Source organism: Polistes fuscatus, unplaced genomic scaffold, assembly GCF_010416935.1.
Source record: "Polistes fuscatus isolate 324 unplaced genomic scaffold, CU_Pfus_HIC Scaffold3, whole genome shotgun sequence".
NCBI lineage: Eukaryota > Metazoa > Arthropoda > Insecta > Hymenoptera > Vespidae > Polistes > Polistes fuscatus.
Window position 1 is genome coordinate 11,048,798 of NW_025113107.1, and position 23,307 is coordinate 11,072,104.

Below are 23,307 nucleotides of genomic sequence, written 5' to 3' on the forward strand. Positions count from 1 at the left end.
ATTTACTTTACTTAATTTGTCAACTATATTTTCATAATTAATACTTCAAACTTGTCAACTTTTCAACGTTAATATTTAATTATTTTTCAACAATAAAAAGCGTTTTAACATCGACTAAATTCATTTCATTCGAAGATTATCTAACGCGATTATCTAATGTATTGCAAACAACCCGATGAAAAGCTCACATGTGAGAGCGACCGATGCTACTACACGTCAGCGTCAACGTGTTAAACTACGATATTATCGATTATCCGATATGTTAAGTAACTGCAAAAAAGAAAAAATAAAGAAAGAAAAAAGCGGAAAAAAGTAGAAAAATAATTATCGTATAAATAGTGATAAAACGTGGATAATCTAATTAAGAAACGACGTGAATAATACAGGAAGCTTGCTGACAACTGCTTGATCAATACGGAAAAGAGTGACTTAAGAAGAACTACGTTAAGAATTGTTCTCTTTATAAAAGAAGAAGGATAGGGTTAGCAGGCTGATATTGTCGGGCGGGATGTGGAACAAGCAGTCATTTCGGCGATGAGATCAGCCTGTCGAACTCTGCGCCATGTTCTATTTGTCCAAGTGGAATAAAAGCTTTCAGTCGTGATGGAAAATCCTTTTTCTGGATCTTCGATATATCCAGCTTTGGAGTCCTTGGAGAATTGTGGTCAATAAGAAAGACTCTAGTATATGTCATACCATTTTTTCTTTTAATAAATTTATCATTTTATGAAAAAGACAGTAATAAAAAAATAGTATTATGTAGAATAATATAATAAACGTTATGAATATTATTATAATGACAATAAAAAATGTATTTGCTAATTTGAAAATACGTTTATTTACTTATCAATGTTATATTTTAATCGTGTTAATTATTAACTTATCCCCCCTACCCTTTTTTTTAACAATTAACGACAATAAAACAATTATTAATCCTTTTGTACATTTTCCAGCAATCCTTCTTATATCGATCGATGATTAAAAAGGAATTAGCAAAATACCGTTTTCTCTCTTGAAGAACAATTGTTGAGTAAAAGAAAGAAAGATTAAAGAAAGGAAAGGACTAACCTTTCGTCTCGAGGATTTTTCTTTTGGAACATCTGCTCTTCATTATCCTCGTTGCCAAGCCCACCAAAGATTTAGACACTTCTCTTCGATCCTTCTTCTTCTTCTTCTTCTTCTTCTTCTTCTTCGATTCGTTGCAAACGAAAATGAAATTACATCTAAAGAAGCTTAAGTACTTACATTAATTAAAAGAAATTAAGAAAACTTTTAGTAATTACTGAACTTCCTTAAATCTGTAGAAATTTAAAAAAAAAAAAAAAAAAAAAACAAAAACTGAAAACAATACAATAAATATGACAAATTAAAAAAAAAAAAGGAGAAGAAGAAGAAGGAAAACAAAAAATAATGCGAAGGCAATTTTATCGATGACTTTTACTCTCCTCAACAAGTCATACGAAATTCCATTTTAATGAAAGTTAAAGTTCCGCGTTGATTATTTCACTAGTTCTACGTGAAGGAAGGAAAGAGAGGGGAGGGGTAATTGAGTATTTGATACATCTATTTCCAATATATTTTAATTGCGAAATTCTTCGCCAATCAAGTCTCTTCGATTCGATGAAAAAGTGGAACGCGCTAATGAAATTAAGCGTCTCTCTTCAACGCGTTACACCTGTATTCTAGAAACATTTCTTCCAATTACTCGACGACTTAACGTAACGCTTTTTACATAAATGAATGAAAAACATTTGTACACGTGCTAATAACGCGTGACTCTTTGAAAAAGATTGTTTTATTAAAATTCGTTAAATTATTTCAATGAAAAAAAAGATTCTCAAATTTGTTCCCAATAAAAAATTAAAACTAAAAACAAGGATAAGACAAAAATTGGTATACATCATCGATAATTTCCAATTTATCAAATTTCATATTAATAATCAAAGATATTTACTTTATAATATCTAAGTTATCGTATTAAAGTGCAAAGCATCTATCAGTCTAACGCGTTAATTAAAAAGCCGCGAAATGATAGAAACTTTGCGATTGCAGTTTGAAAGTTCGACAACTATCGTTGCTAACAATTCGCGATCCAATCAAGGACTTATTCCAACTTCCCATCGTTGTCGGTTAAACCTTTAGGATTCGAGCAAGGATTTTCTCTCACTGTCTGTCTCTTTCTCTCTCTCTCTTTCTCTCTTTTTTCTATTTTTATCTTTTTGGACGACACTTTCCATTGATTTCCTTCCTTCATTTTATGCGATTCATCGTCAATGAATTAACATTCTATCAATGTCAGAATTATGTTTGCATTATTGTTGAATGTAATAAAAATGGTTTAAAATTTATTATAATCCTACAATCTAACATGTATGAATCGAATGTTAATAATACTCTAGAGACTAGACTCGTCAATATATATTCGTATTGATTTCATACTGCTTTCGAAGTTCCCCCCATCTTCCAAACCGTCTCTCTCTCTCTCTTTCTCTCTGTCTTTCTTTCTCAATATACACTTTACGATACACTTTCAACAGTATCTCCACTGATCGTACATTTCCTTTTGGCGTGTTTATTCCCCCTTTGAGCATGCGTCTCCACGGACCACACAAGTTTTTGCCTTCTTTATTCTTGCGAACGAAAAGAAAGTGTTGTTAAGTTAACGAACCCAATGAAAACTTTTTTTCACGTCTCGTGGGAATATTTACGAGAGGAGGGTAGGTTGGGGGGGGAAGAAAAAAAGGAAAAAATCAATAATTAATTAAAATAATACACAAATGACTCGTGTCGACTAATTGTATGTTAAAGAAAGACAAATGATCTAGTAGTAATAACTTGAACAACAATAACAATAATTACGTATGTTCTAATAAGACCGTAAAAAATGGCGGCAAATCAAACAAACAGCGATTGTATACAGGTGGCTTCATAATTTATACTTTATCGTCGGGGTCGGGAACGCACGCACGTTCCTTTTTGCTTCCGCGATTCCAGGCAGGGTCATAAAATTGTTTTACCGCTCCCGCGGGTGTCCGAACTCTGTGTGTAACACGGTGAAACCTATTCGATGAAGAGAGAAAGGTAGAAAGATAGATAGATAGATAGATAGATAGATAGATAGGAAAGGAGAGAAAGAGTCCAAAGCAAAATTTAAAGAATGAAAGAAACGCGGTAAAAAAGGGAAACTACAACCACCTCTCGTTCCAACGATAGGAAAAAAGAAACAAGTGTTTCCTTCTTTCATTCGTCCGTTCGTTCGTTCGTTCATTGGTCCGGTTCGGGTGCATCGTTTATCCGACGAATCCGACGAATCCAACTTTGAACAGAGAGAAAGAGAGAAAGAGAGAGAGAGAGAGTAAATACGATGAACACTTATCGTCTGTGTGTTTACGCGAGCGATCAGTTGTGTGAATTCGAGCGATTTGACGAAATTTTCATTTGCTTCATTTGATTTCGCAGCTTTCAAGCTTTCGCCAAAAAGGAAATCAAGCTGTGCCGTATAAATATTTTCTTCTATGTTGTATAAGCAAAAATATTTAATTAAAAAATCCCTTCCCCTTTACTCATACCGCCTATCTGTATTCGAAAAGAACAAATATGCCGAGAATTTTGTTTATTTCAATTTAGTTTCACGACCAATTACAATTATTTTGATTAAACTTTTTGGCAAATGGTTAAAACCGTAGGAGAAGAAATAATGTGATTCTAATTGAAAAATGTTGTCCATTCGTGGTATCTTCGACTTTTCGAACATTGCCGTTCGTTCTTTCTAGTATGTACCAACGTTCATCCGTCCGTCTATCCGCCCGAGTGACGATATTTCACTAAACGTAGAATTTAAATACAACAAGGATTTAAAAAAACAAACAAACAAAAAATCAAAAGAAAAAACGAAAAAGCAGAATAGGGTCACGAGGATTTATTCGCATCGGTGCCAACGAATTATTTTCCCCCGCAGCTGTCAAAGCAGCCGCAATTTATTTACAACTTATTTTGGAATCCCATAGGTAGGCTCCGATTTAGCGACCGCGGACGTGAAAATTTCGATTAATTTTTACTTCCAATAAACATTCTCGTACGAAATATTCATCGTTTAAAAAGTGAATAAATGAAACAAATATAGAAACGAATCTTCCTACGTGTTCGTCACGAATAGTATACCTTTACGGAAAATCCTTTCCTTCAATTCTTTCTTCTTTTTATTTTACAAATGTAATAAATAAATGGAAGCTTCTTCCAGATAAAAAGAGGACAAAGAAAAAAAGAAGAAAAACAATTATATTCCTTTATGATGTGTTTCCGATTACCACCCAAGCACGGAAAGAATTGAAAATGTTGAGAAAACAAAATTTAACACCTACATAACGACATTTTTTGAATCTTTTTGATTCCCTGCTTGATTCCGTCGTACAGTTTGTAGGATTTACAATCGGTTTGATTAAATTGTGGTTTAATCCCACGAACTCTCTCTCCCTCTGTCTCTCTCTCTTTCTTTCTTTCTATCGTGAAAGGTATTATTTGCCAACAATTCTCGTCAGAGATCCACTAGCTTTCGATTTAATCTTCCTCTCTCTCTCTCTCTCTCTCTTTCCTTCTCTTACTCTCTCACTCTCTTTCTCTTGGTTATGTCGATGTTCTCTCGTGTTTTCTCTCCTTCCTCCTCCATGTTCCTTTTCGATATCGGCGCCATAGGATCTCCACAAACTGGCCGAATGAAATTATGTGTCGCACAATGGAAATCGATCGTAAGGATGTTTACGTCATAACATTAAAATCGATAGACAACGACGACGGCGACGACGACACAACGGGTACCTGTAAACAAATTTTGTTTCCTCCTACACCCACCCCCGCTCCCCCACCTAGCCCCAAAGGAAAAAACACCCAAAAATTAATAATTGACATCGTTCAAAGCTATTTCGCTAAATGAGTTTAACAATAATTTGATTCTCAATTTTGTTTATCGAAGCGAAAAAATGAAATGCACACAAGCGTTATCATCGTGAAAGGTTAAAATAATCATTTAAAATTTCTTTGAAATGAGATCATTAAAATATTTTGAATTTTCTTGAAAATTTTCTTCAAAGAAAGCAAAAAACTTTTGTTCCCTAACGATATTGTTTGAAGCAATATCGTATTATAGAGTATAATAATCGCGTCGTCTAGAGGGAATTCGGTTTTGAATAATTCTTTAGAATCTCTTCGTCTGATTTTCATTTTGTCGAGTATAGAAATAAGATCTCGTTAATATATAAGAAAGATATTTATTTTCGTTTTCGAAAATATATATATTAATTATTAATTACTTAGTAAATTACTGTTCTAAAGCATGAACGCGTCTTAGATCAAATTCCCTATTCGAAAACTTTATTGATTAATATTATTAATCCGATCAAGGAAATCCTCATCTTAGAGTGCAAAATTTTGGGGTTAACTCCCAAATAGAGAATTACTAGAACGTGTTGGTTGCATCGATCGATAGAGATAATCCAAGGCATATACAAAATAAAATAAAACGAAATAATTTCAAAAATAAATAATTGAAAATAATGAATAATTATCCTTCATTTCCAATATTGTCTTTTGGTTGAATACATTACCTCCAAGTATTTTCCACGCAAGACTGTTAATGTATCCATTCTCTGTTCGAATGAACAAAGATCAATCTTGAATGTTGGTCCCTTAATGGAACACAATGCCATTCCGAAACATGGCCACGATGTTGATCTCCTAGCTCGAATGGATCCATCCCATGAAAGGAAGCTCTCGTGATCATTAAAGGGATTTTGGTTGCTTCGCCACAGGAAATTTCCTCGGTGGGAAGAGACCAACGGGAAAAGCGAAAAGCGCAGTCCACTGATGTTTCATTTGCATAGACCGTGCCCCGGCTAATAATGCTCTAGACCTTCCTAGCTATGTAACTTCGATTCGGCCGATAGTCGTTCTAACCATGCGGCCTTTGTAGCCTAATATTTAACTAGTATTCGCGTAACTTTGACTGAGACGTGACGAAACTGTGATATACGTCTTATCTTGAATAATAATTCAATTGTAATCTACGTAGATGTCATTTCTCTGAATAATTCAAATTTCGTGTTCATTAATACATTCCCCTTTTCTAGGTTACCCTACAATCTCAATTTAAGAGCATTCCAACTACAAACGAATCATCTTTAATTACCATTAATTAAATTAACGAATCCTACTAATTGTTTTTATCTCTCTCCGCAGATTGAATAGATTTAATCGTAAACTATACGTAATGGTTTATCTGTTAGAATGAATTATCCGTAACTATGGAATATAACTGTTCATATCTAATCGTCTTAAAAGATTACCTATTGTTTCGAATCAGTTAGCATAATCGTATCGCTCCATTCGAACTAATCCACCAATAAACTTCCCTTTTCGCGTTTAACTTCCGACACATATTACACACCTGTGATAAAGCGTGCCTAATTCTGTTATGTTCGATGTTGCAACACATTTTCAAACATTAATCTTACGTACAATTTAACGAAAAAGACAAAAAAAATACAAAAAGAATTACCGTATCTATCGATCGAAATTTATCTTTTCGTATAAATAAGAGGATAACTAGTAAAAGAAGAAGAAGAGGAAGAAGATGAAGGGAAAAGGATGAAGAATATTATATTCATCGATTAATAACTTTCTTCGGTACTCTCGATGCATATTTACCAAGAGCTCCATTATGCCTCGGTACACCTAAAACGCAAACGCGGAATAGAAAAAATGTATCCTCTGTCATAATTCATACCGTAATTAAAACGCATAACGTAGTTTAGCCACAGGTAACACGTTCTAGAGTTGGCTGGTCGTTAGCAGTTGAGAAAGGATGCTCGACGAACGACGACGACGAACGACGACGACTAAGGCAACACACACTGCAATGAAAATGGTGACAACGCTGTATGAAAATTTATTTTAGCGAAAGATAGAAAAAATGTTAGGACGATAACCACCGTTAAAGTACCATAATATATATATATATATATATATACCTACAACAATTCTTCCTATTATTTTTTTCTTCTTATCAATTTTTTTTTATGCCTCCCATTTTACAAAGATCCATTCGCTGCCAGCGGAAAGATAGAGTCATCTTGAATTTTTATTCGACTGCTTGATCACGAATTTTTATTCTTTTTTTTCCCTCCTCTTTCTTTCTTTCTCTCTCCCTCTCTTGAAAAAAACGTCCAATTAATTTAGACGTAGAAAGTAAAGTCGTCGAATCGAAGGACACTCGAGCGACATGCTTTTCCACTTGCTCCAGAGAGAGAGAAAGAGAGAGGCAAGAGAGAAATGGTTCAAAGAACATACGTCAACGAAATTACCTTGCGGCAAGAAAAGCCGGCCTAACCGTATATCCCTTAGGATATCCTTCGACCTCCGTTCTCCCTTAATTTACGTGCACGATTATATTTGCAATCGCTTTATACGCTCAAACCTATACGTAAAAGCACGTTTTATTAACGATCGTATAAATCGACTAGCAAGATTGATATTTCCAATTAAACAAACGCAATTATTATTTAAATATGTATTATATAACGTTAGATAAAATTACGAAATACTTCGTGAACAAAATAATTAAAAAAAGAACAAAATCTGAAGACGAAACAATCTTTCAATTTTTTTCATTGACCGTTGAGTTAATGTTTGAACCACGATTGACTAAAGTTATTTATCGAATCCATCGAATTGACCAATGGAAAGGTTAATAAAGAAGTAAAATAGAAACTAGATACTACGTGCTATTCTTAATCTAAAATCCCTTTCGCAACTTTGGGATAGTTCTCTGTTCTCACTTGGAGTGTCCTTATTTTACTTATCTCTCTCTTTCTCTTTCTCTTTCTTGCTCTATCACTATAACTAAGCTTTGGATCTACTCTTACAAATCCTTCGATTTTTTTGGTGTCCCACGTAACTCTTTAACAGTACTTTTCTCGTTTCTCACCCTTTAGACTATTCACTATTCATCCCTACACTTTCTTTTTTATCATCTCTCTCTCTCTCTCTCTCTCTTTCTCTCTTCATCTTTTAATTTTCTTTCGTGCTTAGCTAATACTTTATATTTAAATTATACCCGCCACATTTGAACTTTCTTTACTATTCGAACACTCGAGGAGAAACATAACAAAGGTATAATATTACATTAAAGTAATTAAAAGCGAACCGATCCGTTAAATAAAACGTGAGTTTTAACGATAGACGAAAATATATTACATTTACAATAATACCAGTCGCTTTTATATTACATATATCGACCCCGTTTACACAAAAGAGACAAAGAAATGATGAATGATCGTAAAACGAATGAAAAGAAGAAATGGCTAAGGCAAAGCCCTTAACAGAGTATCGCAAGAAGAAAATGATTTTTCCAGTGTAACGAGGAACCATTCTACGAAAGAAGAAACGTTGCTTCGAATGAGTGAACGAACGTGTAAGTCTGCTTCTCGCAGTAAGAAATATCGAAATTTCTTTAAAGAAATTATCGGAACATTGATGAAACGTATTTTATGATAAGAAAAAAAGGGAAATAAAGAAAGATACGATTAAAAAAAAAAATAAATAAATAATTATATCTATATATACATAAAATAAATCTACACGCATATTATGTCCATCTTTCCATTATGTAAATCTCTTCTATAAAAAAAGGAAAAGACAATTCATAAATTAAAAATAATAATTATGCGAAAAGATAGACCAATCTGCATTTCAACTTCACCCTACGATGTACAAAAGCAAACTGAGAGACTCGTGTGTTAGAAATGTACCCATGTGACCTATTAAAGGATGCATGTGTGGTATTATTAATCAACATTTTGAAAGTTACCTTGACACCAAGGTTTTTAATTTTAGGAGTAAGAGACAGTAAAAGAGAGAGAGAGAGAGAAAGAAAGAGAGAAATAGAGAAACATAGGGAGACTCAAACAGACAAAGAGAAAGAGATAGACAAAGAGAGAAAGAGATACACACACACACACACTCACACAAATACAAAGAGAAATAGAATCTGACATAATGTCAAAGTTAGAATCGCAAGTTCACACATAACACTAGGTTAATTAGATTCACCGAAGGCTACGCAATAATGGCCCTCCATTTTGACAATTGGCTTAACATACCATAAACGGCATGTCTGGCAATCCATTTGCCGGATAGACGAGCACTTCCTTTGATCCTTGGCGAACGATCGAAAGCATTTGCTACATCAAGCAGAACATATTCAATCGAAGAGAAGTCCCTTATTTCGAATGATCGAAAGCTCGTTAGTTACAAAACGAATTTTTTCGAAGATGAAAGTGCATCGTAACTTAAATTCCCTTTCTTGATACTAAATTCATTTTTAACAAGTTCATTCCTTAATGGCTAACTCGTGATTGAGATCATCGATATATCGATGTTGTTTCTTTTCCTTACGGAGATTGGATAGATTATTATATCATATAAAATATGATATTCTATCATTGTTATTTTCTTATTTTAAAAGCTTGGAGTACACCTGCAACTTGTATGATGAACGATCAAATATAGTTCGTTCACTTAAAAGTTATTTTTCTAGTCTGGTTGTTGCACTTACGCTTACAGGACAACTAAATAGTTGATATATATATACATAGTTCTAGTACGTAATGGGTTTTATGAAAATCGCATGTGTTTGTTCATGCACTCATTGCTACCCGTTTCTCGACCTCACTCACAATGAACATTTCATTTTCAATATACAACGGCGTGTTGTTTGATTTGTATTCTACAAAGCTTGTCCGTTACTCATAGTGCTTTACTAGCGAACCACTAGCTGGAAGCTACTGAAATATTATCAGTTAAACGATAAAACGTTACAACATACACGGTCTATTGTCACTGACAATTTTAATTATAGATATATATAGAACATAATGTTATTTATTTCCTATGGCAATTAAAAATTCAACAGGGAGCAAGCTTCTACATAAGATATATTAATATGTTCCATCTCAGGAATTAAAAGATATTTCTTTGAAAAAGGTTATCAACGAGATACAAGCCTAGTAAGAAATAAATATGACTAGAAAGATCCTTGCGATAGAAAAGTTTCAATTACATTAGAAAAGGTATAAAAACTTGACGATTTCTGCTAGATGAAAATGATCAAATCGATGCAAATTAAAAATCGTAAAAGAAGTCCTAGATTCAAATAAAAATAAAATTAAAAAAAGAAAAGAAAACGGAAGGAATAAATCATAAAGAATAAGTTAGTTGAAGTTAATTTTCCGAATTTTCGTAAAAAAGATCTTTATCGAGAGAGGAAGAAGAACTTGCAATTACAACGTCCGTTTCTTTCTTCTTTAAGAAGAGAGAAGGTAGAGAAAAACTTCAGTATAATGGGAACGAACGCGGAAGTGAGAAGGGAAGTTCGTGAGATCGTTAGATCCTAAGATAACGGAGTTGAAAGAATTTCGGTAGAAAAATTGTGCAGTGAGTGACAGACAAGGAAGTATGTACTAAGAAGAAATACGTACATTTGTTTTATTTAAACTCATAAAGAATAAATCTAATTGCAGTATGTAGTGGATAGGAGATAACCACGATAAGACAGCAATGCAATCTCAAAATACGCACTTTCGTTCTCTCGCGTATACTGTCTTACTGAATAAAATTCAAAAGACAATCAAACGAGAAAGTAAGTAGAAAATACACTTAGCCTTGAAACGCACGGACTGCACCAATGTTTCTCGATAACCTCTCTCTCTCCCTCTCTCTCCTACTATTTTTTTGTTATTTTCTTGCCCTTAGAACTCGTACGAGATATCAAGAAAATGAACTCCGACGAAACTAATTGGATTTCGAAAATTCGAAGCTTCGATTAAATCTACCCAATCCAGTAGGATAGGTAAAGTAATTGAATACGACTGTGGCTCTGTTATTTAGTAACACTGACTTTACGCGAATCTCTACCCTCCTCTTCCTCCTCAATTCAATTTCTCCCCTCGAGAGACATTGAATGAGTCTTCCTTACCCCTTCCTCCTCAACCCCTTCCTCCTCAACCCCTTCCTCAACGAATTTTAAACAGGCTCCTTTAGCCTCCTTTAGCTTTACGCCGCGTCTACGCTTTTTTCATGCATCCCTCGTTGACAGTCTCTCGTGTCTCTGTAGAGTCGAAAGTACTGAGCTGAGTGTCGGAGACTAATCTTCTTCGCTTACTTATATATATATATTTCCTATTACTCAGGATGTTCTTGAGACAGGTGATTCTTCGCAAGTAGAATTCTCCCTTTTTAGTCGGATTAAATTGAAATAACGGGCAATCTTCTTTCTCCCGATCGCATCGCGATAAAATAAATTCAAAGGTAGTTTCTTTGTCGATTAAAACACAAAGCTCGAAAATTTTGTTAAAAGGATACAAAACGATAGAGAATGATGATAATGATATAAAGGCAAACGATGTTTATACTCCAATAAAACGCGATATTAAGAGTCGACAAATTCAAAAAGCAGATGCAAACTTTAATTAATGCTACTTTGTGATATTATGCATAATTGGACAATGGTATTTGATTCTCTTCAATGTTATCGTTGTTATCGATCAAAGTCATAAAAAAAAAAAAAGAAAGAGAGACAGACATTGGTAGTAGTCCTGCTTTCGACGACCACTCGCATGAAAAGCCTTTAAAAAGTACTAAATACATCGCGTTTGCAGGAACTTGCCGTGCAATAAGTCCTACATGCTCGAACGAGCTTTCGTTCGAATGGGCGGAAAATCGACGATCCGTGTAAGATCGAAAAGCGCGTTGTCGATGTTGTAATGGAGTGGCATTTTTTATCTTGAAAGATTTTCGAAGAAATCACCAGGGTCCTTTATCCGTAATTCTTCGTCGATTTTCTCCCTATCAACGGATGTTTTACTCTGACGAACTGACTTTGATGGATCGGATCTTCTCGTATGGAGATGAAAATAAAAAAAAAAAGAGTAAGAAGAAATGTATGATATAAAAAGAAAATTCGTTCGAAGGACCGCTAAAAATTATAGAAACGAAATTGTTTCTGCTCCACTCGCAAAAAGAACATTCCTATTGCTTCCTTTTTCTCCGGTTTTCAAGAATAACCCCCATCCCTAATGACTCTCCCCTCCTTTCATTGATACCTTCGACGTGGACTCGACTCGAAACCCATTCTTTTCAACTGTACACGTATGTACTTGGCGACTTTAATTAATAGCCATTGCACCAGAGAAATTCGTTCCAAGCTAATTGTTTAAGTTTTTTCTAGAACCGACGTATTTTCACCAAACCAAACGACCGGATCAATGTGAACTTTTCATACTAATCCTATTTAGTGGCTCTCTTTTCCATATACATTCTTCTCTTTCATTACGAATACATTATCTCATTCGTAATAGCTTCTATAGTTTAAAATGTAAGAAGATAAGTTCCTAAAGTACTCTTTGTAGGTTTTAGCATTAATTAATTTTCTATACGATGTTGAGGTCGGATCGATTCGTAGAGAAATTCGTTTAGAAATTCCCATTTTGTTCCCGATAGATCGTCGTTAAGTTTTCACAAAGTATAGTCCGGTGTCAGTAGACCCATTCGATTTAGTTTTAGGAATAACAGGAGGACATTAAGCGTTAACACGACCGATCGTGTATCTATATTCTCGTTAGTCGTTACGTTGAAATATCAAGGGAGTACGCGTACATTGGTATACGCGTATTCGCCTAAAATTTGTACTACCGGAGGCAAGTTCGAAGTTACCTGACAATGAGTAGAAACTTGTTAGAGAGGAAACTTATCAAGTATTCAAGACATTTAACGCTCTTATTGTTAAAGTGTATAATTCAGTACCTATACGTTTAGCAAAGATTTTTGCGAGTGTAATCGGTAGGAGAATAGAGAGGATCTTTTATGAAATCTCTTTCAGTATCGTTAATAATAAATCAACGAATGATTGCATTAATTAACATTTAATAACGTTACCTATTCAACGTTTATTTTCCTCTTTATTGAATTCACGAAATATCAGGTTAAACATTTTCATACAATTTTACATTCATTCATAGTATTTTCAAAGAAAGTTTCAATAATTCAAAAAACAACCTTGTTTTCCATTTCATTTATATTCGTGCAAGTATATTGGAAAATTTCTAAATACCTTTTTTTTATCTAAATAAATAAATATATATTGAATTTAATAATATCTAATATAAACGTATAAAAATCTTTTTCTAATCCATCGTATCTTTCTCGAAATGATTGTTCGATTAAACGTGACACGGAACAAGAGGGATGACATTTCGAACTACAATTTACATCGAGAAGCGGTATTGAACGAGCAAATAGTCTGAATAATTATACACCCGGATGATTAGACCGTGCGTTTAGCAAACACAATTAAGCTCTGGTTCGTGACTATCGCGTGCGTATTCGTGACAAGTTGATAGGTTACATTGCTAGTCTTCGTCGTCGTCATTCCCCCTACTATTGTTTAGCAGCAGTCTAGTCGAATCGTTATCGAACACCTGGGACACCTGAAAAGCGTTGAAACGTTTAGTCGTGATGCCGCGTGCCATCTTCCGCTCTGAAAGGGAATGCGGATCACGTAGCTAATTGGTTGGACGAACAAAATGGCAAACTACCACTGACGTATACGAAGTGGGCAGTATTATAATACTGCCCACTTTCAAATTAACCTTCGATTCTCTTCTGAATGGAACTCTTTCAAAGAAATGCATACTTTCTTTAATTTATATACAAATTACATTTCTATTTAATTAAACACGAGCCTGCAATCGACGCTCCTCATTTATTAACACAATTTATCCATACTCCTTTACTGGTAATAAAAACAACATGCCATTTAAAATCAATCCAACTTGTGCTAAGAAAAATTAATTACAATATAATTTAATCTTCGTGTATTGTACGTGTACGTGTACAAATACATTAAAAGTTAATAATAACGTACTAATCAATATCACGCTGATACGAGAAGTTTCCTTTCGTCCATCTATTTTATTTTATTCTACAGAGAAAACGAAGTAAGTATAATTTTGTATCAAAAAAATTCGTATTTTAATAGTATTTATGATTCCTATGGATAATAAGATTAACCATATCCGATGAATAAATAAAATATAATTCGAATAAATAAGTAGGATAAAGAAAAGAATGTTTGCGGAATCTAGGATACAAATAAACTAAATACCATTTTATTTTTGTCCACATTTCTTTTTTTCCCTTCTTCTATGGAATTACAATGGGTATGTACGACAATTCTCTTTCCGACTCGGCAATTTCCGTAAATCGCCGCAAAATTCTTTATCCTCTTTTCTCTTATATTTTCACGATCCAACATATATAACCCATTTCAATTTTCTTGTTACATCCTCATCATATAGCATATGTGGATATATCATCGAAGAAAGAAAGAAATAGAAAAAGAATAGAAAAAAACTTTCGTTTCTATCTTCTCATCCCCCCCCTCCATTCCTTTCTTTCTATCTCGTTGAAAAAAAAACCCTTGAAGAAAACGCGAAGAAGAGCTTGGTAAATTTCAAATGATGCCGTTTATAGTCGGCCGGCCTTCCTCGAAAGGTTCTCGAAATCGAACGAGTTATCGGAAAATTTTGTGAAACGAACTAGACGAGAGATGCGTTTTGAACACGCAAGAGAAACTAGTCACCAGTCGGTTTGCTATCGAACCGTCGAGTCTGTCCGACTCTTGGATCCAAGCCACGACCCGATTCCGTGCTGCTTTTCGAGAAATTGAAAGGTGTCTATCTCGAGAAACACTACGAACGCAGCTGCTTTCCATTATCACTGCTGACTACGATTTGCGAGAACCCCAAGTATAAAAGCTCTTACGCTGTATTAACATTCGACTATTATTCGTCGCTCGACGTTGAGCAATCGATAAATTTCAAAAAAAAATAATAAAATAAGAAAATTAGATCACGCGAAATTTCTATGATTCGTAGTATACGTTCGTTTATGGATTGAAAAGTTTTGATCGAAAAACAAATTCTTTCTTTCTATGGTTAAGCTCGAAATATTTCAATCAAGAAGATGGTATACGAATTTTTATACTATGCACGAATAGGAAATATATATAGAGTTTCTACATAATAAAAAAAAAAAAAAAAGAAAAAAAAAACAACAATATATGAAAATTTATATATATATATTACAAAACAATATAAAATGAAAGAGAATGGTAAATATCAAGTGACCGAGTTTCACATTATATCTTTTACGTTGAAAATCTTTGTTAGCGATATCGACTATGTTTCTATTCGCGTCTGATGCATTATTTTCGCGTAGAAAAGGAACGAATAGCACCGAATTTTGCGAAGAAACCAACCAGGAAGGAAATCCACAACGTGCGTTATGCCAACTCGCTTCTCTTTCCTTCTCTATTCGAAGTATCCTCTTTCTCTCGAGCCCCTACCCACATCTCTTCTTACCCTCTCCATCTATCGCTTCAAAGCAGCATGCATTATTCAACATGGATCATGACTGATACCGACTACGTGGAATTTTTCCCGTGATTCCGTTCTCGACTCACGACTCGGCGATCCTCCTATGCGATCTCCTAGCGGTCAACATTATCTTTCGCGAGAGGAAAAGTTCAAAAAGTTGTGAGATTGAGTAGCCAGTATCACAGTTACTGGATTTGTTATCCTCTTATAGCTAGCAATGGTACAGATAAAAATCGTACATCTCTATAAATTACCTCTGAATCATTTCTTCAATGGTAGTACTTCAATTAAAGATTTATATGAACATATACGCTTTTATGTGTCATTAAAAAAATATAGAACTTTCTTATTAGGACTAATGAATATCAAAGAATTTTCCTATGTATATGGGTGTTTACATATATCTGCATATAGGTATAAAACGAGTCTTGCAAATGCCACTTTGGATATAACATTCTTCAACATGAAAGAATTTATACGGATAAGATAATATAGCTCGAAATTGAGCAACTATCCATTCTAGAAAAAAACCGATTCATATTGCAACTAACCTTACAATATTACACCATCCTTTCTGTTTGTTTATCTGACACATTATATCCTTCCTTTCGTTTCTTTCCATCCTTCTTTACTTCTTTCCTTCCTTGCCTGCTTCCTTCTTTGCTTGCCTCCTTGCTCGCTTATTTCGTTCGTTGGTTTGTTCGTTCGTTCCTTCCTTCCTTCCTACCTTCCTTCGTTTCTTTTTTAAAGAAGAAAAGACAAATACAAATAGTAACGTGCACGAAAACCACGCAAGAAAGATGGAATTCATGGGATTGAATATAAAGGTATACGTTGCTAGAATAAAGCAGAAAGCTAAAGTAGAAGATGAAGGAACGTAAAGAAGACTAGAAAGGCGAGAATACTTGAATGAAGAAGAATGTGGCTTCTGTGCGTTGAACATTTTCGGAGAATTCTTCTTTTTGACTTTACAGCTTTTCTCGCAAACATTCTAACGGGTAATGCTACGTTTGCTTTTATACAAATCTCTTTCTCTATAACTATGTATAATTTCCACTCCGTAATTTCAATGATCATGAAGCGAATAAAGTCGCTGACATTGCGCAGAATCAAAACTGTTTCTCTTTTGATTAATATATTTACCTAGGAAGAAGAAATTTTACTCATCTCTACTGTTTTGCATAATTAAGTGCAGACAAATTATGTTTATATTTTTCGATGCTAGCTAGCATAATTATTTACGTATCTCTTTTAACCACAAATACATTCTACTACGTGGGTGAGTTGAAAAGTTTTCAACTTATCCCTGAAACAAATTATTTTAATCAAATTCACTTTTATTCAAGAAAAAAATATAAAAATTCTTTTTCATTAAAGGCTCAAAAGTTTTCAACCCAAGCTCGTACAGTGATTTTAAAAATCGATTAAAATCTTTCCAAATTTCTTTTCAAACGTTATAAACTGTCCCTATGCTTATAGTTTAAAAATATTAAAATTAATTTTTAAGCTCGTTTACATACTTTGATCCATCCTGTATAAATATTTCACTTTCAAAATTACTTCTACCTTAAGCCATAAAAATGATTGAAACTTTTCATCATTTGTTCAATAAATTATTTTATTAATCGTAACGCAAATCACATTATTCTTTCCATTGTTTTTGAAAATATAATTTAATTATTTTTGAAAATATAATTTAATTATTTTTGAAGCACCGTTGAAACAGCAATAAAAAAAAAAGAATCGTACAAATATACCTATATAAAAAAAAATGATTACGTTAAAAAATGAAATATTCGAATTGCATTTATCATCGATCGTGTCCATGTTGTTTTCAAAAGTGTACTTTTTTCCTCATTTTACTGCTCGTGAAGCATACGAGAGCTCGCAAGGAGTAATTTTCGCAACTGACGGGTGCTTGTCTACCAAATACGACGACCATTTCCACGAGTTTAAACTTGACATGAAGAGACATGGAAGACGAGAGTTCGACCTTGCGAAATTTCCCCTTTCCTCCCTCTTTCTCTCTCTCTCTCTCTTTCTACCTGTCTCTCTACCTGCTTCCTACCTAGTACAATATCACCCAAGGCTTACACGCTCGGACTCTTCTGCTGAAATCTGCGGAACTGAAGTGCACTCTTAGGATGTTCCAGGTTTCCACTCGACACGATCGACCGAGAGTTGGTTGGTAGCTTTTAAGTAAATCGATGTATGCAAATAATTGTTTTTAGATTGAAGGTATTTCTAATTGTCAATAAAATACTTCCTCGATATTTATAACGATCATAATTTACCAAATATCGTTCTAAAATTTAAATCTTTTACAAAATTTCTTACTTTATCTCAACGAGTTTTGCACGAACAATATTTTATCTTTTTATATTATATTATTTTACCGAATAATATATAAAATCAATTCTGCTACCTTTACTTTTTTGATACTATACATTATTTACGGTAAAATAAAATGAAATAAAAAAAATATCGTGCATACGAAACTTACTAAAAAGAAAAAAAGTAATATTGTGGGACGACATTAAATTTTTAATTAAGATACAAATGAATTCTCTATCTCTTTCGTTAAATCTTTTCACTTTGTTTGAAAATTTTTATTTATAGTATATCGTTTAAAAATCGTTGAGAAACTAGATAGTCTCGTTGTACTATTCTTTACAAAAAATAAACGACAAGAATAAGAGCTGTGTTTCCGGTCGATGCGAATCCCAACACTCGATCGACCTCCATAAAGTAAGTAAGATGCACATTCTTTTCGAACACGTAACGTAGACGTTGACTACGCTCGATTCCGCCTCATGCATTATTCCAAGTGTACTATCTGTCTTCTGTGAAATTCTAACCCACCTATCTTCACAGTCATGTCTTCATTTTTGAAGAAAAAAAAATAAACAATAAAGAGAAAAAAAATTGATAATAAATAAGAAGAATTCTTCAAAGTATTTGTCAAATTTATTATATACTATAGTTCAATTTCTTCCTTCGAGTCTTCTTTCCCATTTTGTTCATTGGCACAATTGCACGTTTCTTTTGGAATATATACTAAGAAACCTTTGACATCGGACAATGAAAACCTCACAGTCGTGGTTGATCAAACGTAGCTTCGGAATAAAGAATAGGCACTCTGATCGATACTCTGATCAGCTTATCGTGATACGAAACATATAATACATATAGATGCTCCATATTTTTATATCTATTTGTTAATAACATTCAATTTATCACAAATTCCTATATTAAATCCAAAGTATTATACATAAATTCTTGACATTTCGTTACTCGTTATCATCAATCTGATTTATGTATTATTTATGAATGTGATACGTATACACGTATATCGTCGTTATTTGATATCAGAATCGTCGTTCAGAGATTTTTATATTTACGATTATATTTAATCCATTTGTATGAATATAAATAAATCTAATCTTTATAAAATATTATTTCAGTCTATAGGAAAGTTTCTCGTTTGCAGAATATGGTCCTGTGTATAACGCTTTATATAGGTGGACGTCGACTTAACTAATCGTGCCAATATAAGGCTTCACAGGCTTCGTTCGTGTCTGACCCTATGTACTGTACCAGATGATGTATACCAGCAGTCAATAACAGCATACCAGTCAATTTCACACCAGTAAGAAATTCACATTTCCTCTAACACAAATTATCCTATTTCTATATTACTATAAAACAAATGTAACTGATATGACCCAACCCATTTGCGAAATCGATTAACTCCACAAAGCAAAGATTAGACAAATTTGATTAAGTAAAATATTATACAATATATGCTATCATTTATTATTAAACGGCCATAACAATTGTTCTTGTCTAGTGGTGTTAAGATTAATTATAAAGGAAGTATATTTTCAATATTAAAAATGAAGTATCGATCGTGTGCCTTGAAAATAATATTTTATAATTGATAAATAATTGAAGAAATATTTCAATGCACTTCTACTCCAATAAATTTTTAAACGAAAACAAGATCTCAAAGGAAAAATATATTTCTATTTCTTATCAACTAATTTTTACATGTAGAATCATTCCTGCTCAGTGAGTACAATCTGTTCTTTGTGTATATTTTTATTAATAGAAAATATAATAATACGTTGCTTAATCAAAAAAGAAAGTATTTATGTCTATATAAGAAAAAACATATTAAAACTGCTGTGTTTATCTTTTAGACGTTGATTCTTTACAATTCTCACTTTGATACTACTTGACTGCAACATGCACATTAAGCTAAACGGAGATAACATAACAGAAAGGAAGAGAAATAAATTACCGACCAAAAGTTTGAATACACCTACTCTTTTATGAAATATTTTGAGATTACTAGATATTATGTTCTCAAATGGTCTTATATTTGGGATGAAACTTCAATCTCATATTTTAACTAGTCGCCTCTTGTGAATTCATATTTAACCTCGCTATTTCTTAAAACTACTAGTTTTACTACATAATAACATTCTTTTCATATGCTTTTGAATGCAACTAAAAAAATTTCTATTGGGTTGGCAACTAAGTGATCGCGGATTTTTTGGTTGGCAACTAAGTGAGCATGGTTACTTTTAACAAAAACCTATTGAAAACATAGGTCTCGGGGAATCACTTAGTCGCTAACCCAATATATCATAATATATTAAATTTATTTTAATAATCTCTTCATATATACATATATTTATTCTTCTTCTTCTTCTTCATTCTTTAGTTTAGGCAAGTTGCCTGTTTCGTAACGACGTTTTTCTGCCTATTGCACTGTTAAATTGTCGCACCATCTTTTTTGTGGGCGCCCCATACTTCTGCGGCCAATCGGTGACTTATCCCGTGCAATTCTGACGATTCTTCTGTTGTCCATTCTGCTAATATGTTCGTTCCATTTTTTTTTCTTACTTATTCCGAGGCAGAGTGTTGTTTCTATGAGCCGCAATTTTTTTTTTTAGAGGAGTTATATATATTTATGTAAGTACTTATTTATACAAAGAAATAGAGAGATATATAGATAGATAGATAAAAAGAAAAAGAGAGAAAGAGAGATCTTCCAGGAACCTGTAGATTTTTATTAAAGTAACCATACTCACTTTTAGTTGCCAACCAACAAATCCGCACTCACTTAGTTGCCAACCCAATATTAATGTTGAAAAAATTCTCCAAGCTGGTCTTTTAATAAAATGCAGAAATGGTAACGAAAATATATCAGTGATGTTGTGAGTTTTACAATACTGTGCTTAAAAAATCATCTTTTTTGATATAATATCTACACAAAATATTAAAAATTAATCAAATTTGCAATTCATTGAATTGTTTGCATCAACATGTATCTTTTAGGTTAAACATTTTCAACTTACCTGGTAATCAAAAATTACTTCTTTCCAAATGCACCGAAGACACTCTCATATTCGGATTTAGACTTCTTTTTAGAACATGTTGTCAGGCTTTTAGTCTATCGATCTTTTTTAATTTTCCAAATATATTTTCGACAAAAAACAAAACTGCTACCAGGCTTTGGAATTGCAAAATGAAAAATTAATATCTAAATTTTAATGTGATTAACTACGATAATTATTCACAACACAATAAGCTCTACTTTTATTTTTTTACACATATATAATATTATCACTTCCACAGTAATATTAAAACATATTTATTTGTCTTTTTATTTTATTTTAATGAATCTTACACGAACGCTTCGTGCTTACACGTTAATAATTTATTATACTACGCACCGAAATTGGTTCCTTTTTTAGCCACTAGATGTCATTACTAAACTAACTAGTTCTCCATACACAAGTTAGTTTGCTGCTGGAAAGTGACATAATAATATAAGACAATATACACCTGAAGTAATTAATTATTAAAATATTATTCATTAGAATATCGTTAAAAAAAAAGGATATAAAATGTCGTATCTAATGTAAATGAAAAGAAAACTGAGTTAGAAAAATGTTTAATAACTAATACAGGAACACGTCTTATTAGAAGCCAAGAAGAATAACTGAGAGGAAGAGGTAACTAGAGGTTAAATTTAACAAAAGAATTGTGTTTATCGATTATTTAATATCTTATTTATACGTATATATACATATTTCATTCCTCGACCGATATTTACATTCGACTGTTTTTTCATTTTTATTCTATTAAGAATCTCATCGCCGAACTTGTAAACACATTAACCTTCGTGTTCGTTGAAAAGGTGATTCGGTGTTCGTGCAATGCATTGCATAGTTGTTTTCATATTCATTGTTCATCTTTTTCTAACTTCGAGAAATATTATATAAAAGTGATATTTAAAAAAGTATTAAATTTATTTCGCGTATACATTTGCGTGTTTTGTTACTATGTATTTATGTAATTGTTTATTTCATGTTATAGCTAATTATTTCGCGAATTAACAAATTTCACAAATTAACTCCAACATGTATATAATATATATAAATTCTTGTTTTATATAAATAGGTAATTAATTAGGATTACTTACTATAGTAAAAAAATTTAGTAAAGTATTATTAAATGTATCTAAACATCCCGTTCATCAACGCAACCACACTTTTCCTGTATTTTATATTTCACATAATGTTGACATTCGTACAAATAATTTTTACAATTTTTCCATTTGCAACTTATTCCAACTATTTTTTAGAAGATACCACCAATTTTCTCTTGACCTTAGATCAAATGGAACTTATAATTTGCATAGCACATAAGTATCTAATGCAAGTGCAGCAGGTGTACCCGAAACTTTCGGTCAATAGTGTACATGTATATAACGGTCATATGTATCTCTACTCGTTAGTCAACAATAGATATTAATCGAAATATTATCCAGTAGATCGTAGTATGAATTTCATACCCGAGTTAATGACACACATAACATCTTTATCGATTATCATCGAGAAGAGAAAATCTAACCAAATAATGAAACTTTACGTAGAAGTTTGTTAATTGGACAAATGTAAATCGATTTGTAGGTAACAAACGGGAAAAGAAAAAAGGACATCAAAATCAGGATAAAACGAGCATAGAGTTTCTTATCGATGTGTTTAATTAACCGCATAAAAACGACACGAGTATGTTTCTGCTCATCCAATCATCGATAACATTCTTCTATTCGGATCGAGAGATACGTGTATTGATAGACATAATTTGATAATACGATCCCCATAAACGAATTCTGCGGGCGTATCGTACACGTTCATTTGAATTTTTCTTTTATTTTATATATAAAATAAATTTTATTCGAGATAGAAAAGACATTTTGTGTGTGTGTGTGTGTGTGTATATATGTGTGTTTCCTTTTTTTTGTTTATCAAAATCAACGATACGTAAATCCGTTTTCGATATGTTGAAATTATTACGAATATCGATAAAATTCGATGAATAATATTTCGACGACGAAGGATAAAAATAACATTAAAATAGATTAAAATAAAAGTAAAAGGAAAGTAATCCATCAACCGAGAAATGTCTATTTTCCGGTTGTTCGTATATCTCGTATCCCTAACGCTTGACACGGTTCTTTGACGGACGATGTCCATGCACGGACGTAACGACCAACGAATCGTATTTGCTGAACTGGCATAACTAACATTCGGCTCACGTAGAGAACATTTACGAAAGCATTAGGAGATCCTCCAGAGAGTTTCCTGCTCCTTTTCCGTTTCCGACCACAAACGGACTTCACCAAAAGTGAGAAAGAGAAAGAGAGAGATAGAGAGAGAGAGAGAGAGAGAAGAAAAGTGAGCACTCGTGTTTCCAAATTCATTCATCCTACATTTTGCATAGAAACTTTAAAAGCGAAACAAAG

The 23,307-nt window shown here is 33.0% G+C and overlaps 1 protein-coding gene and 1 long non-coding RNA gene across 15 annotated transcripts in view; one reads left to right on the forward strand and one right to left on the reverse strand.

Moving 5' to 3' along the window:
• LOC122520187 (glutamate receptor ionotropic, kainate 2) overlaps positions 1-23,307 on the forward strand; it is a 97,612-nt gene that overhangs the window by 14,387 nt on the left and 59,918 nt on the right. The gene's annotated exons all lie outside the window — the stretch shown is intronic.
• On the reverse strand, positions 20,382-21,248 carry LOC122520190. Its single transcript, XR_006304469.1, has 3 exons — positions 20,852-21,248; positions 20,585-20,760; positions 20,382-20,420 (listed from the first exon to the last, which is right to left on the reverse strand). It is a non-coding gene; the product is annotated as an uncharacterized LOC122520190 (long non-coding RNA).